At 35.1% G+C, this 757-nt stretch overlaps 1 non-coding gene across 1 annotated transcript; it reads left to right on the plus strand.

Moving 5' to 3' along the window:
- The first annotated feature begins 546 nt into the window (after nt 1–546).
- LOC132092883 (small nucleolar RNA U3) lies at nt 547–757 on the plus strand. Its single transcript, XR_009422267.1, has one exon. It is a non-coding gene; the product is annotated as a small nucleolar RNA U3 (small nucleolar RNA).

Raw genomic sequence — 757 nt, forward strand, 5'->3', positions numbered from 1 at the left:
TGGCTTACACATAACATACTTACTCATTTCTGTCAGTCAAATCCGTGCAGTAAATAGGTAGACCAGAACTGGGAACACTTCCAATAACACACAATGTACTTGTTACATCATAAGAAGAATGGCATCTACGCTAATATTAATATTGATGTGTGCTGGTCAGAGTGGTTTAATTGCAACTAAAAATCAACTCAAACTTGTCTAAAAACACCTTTTGCAAACCAGTGGCGAATGTTTTGTTGGAAGTGTAATCTATTGAATGCAATTAACAAATCGTACAATACCATTAAATATTAAAATGTCTGTATAATATATATTTCTAACCTATACAGAGCTTGATTCATGAGGCCAATAAGAGACTAATAATTACAACTCCTTTTTGATACTTTTGATGTCACTAAAACGCGGACAAAATTAGTCAATTTATCCGAGATCAGGTAAAGCCCATATGGACACTAGTTCATGCGTTTATAGAAATCAACTACGCAAACCATCTGAGTGGAGGCGGTGCTTCAGAATGGAATTCCATTTGAGTTGAGATATGAAGTTAAGACTATATTTTCAGGGATCATTTCTATAGTTTTTTACTTGGAAATGTGTTTTGAAAGTGTTTGTCTCCTAACCCACGATGATGAGCTGTAATACTCTTTTCTGAGAGCGAATTGAGGATAGAACTATGACTTTGATCACAAGTTCTGTCGTTGATGAGCATTCATATTGTTTCTGGCAATGTTGAAGAAAGGAGTATGATCTGAGTGGT

The sequence above is a fragment of the Carassius carassius genome, chromosome 18 (assembly GCF_963082965.1).
Source record: "Carassius carassius chromosome 18, fCarCar2.1, whole genome shotgun sequence".
Taxonomy (NCBI): domain Eukaryota; kingdom Metazoa; phylum Chordata; class Actinopteri; order Cypriniformes; family Cyprinidae; genus Carassius; species Carassius carassius.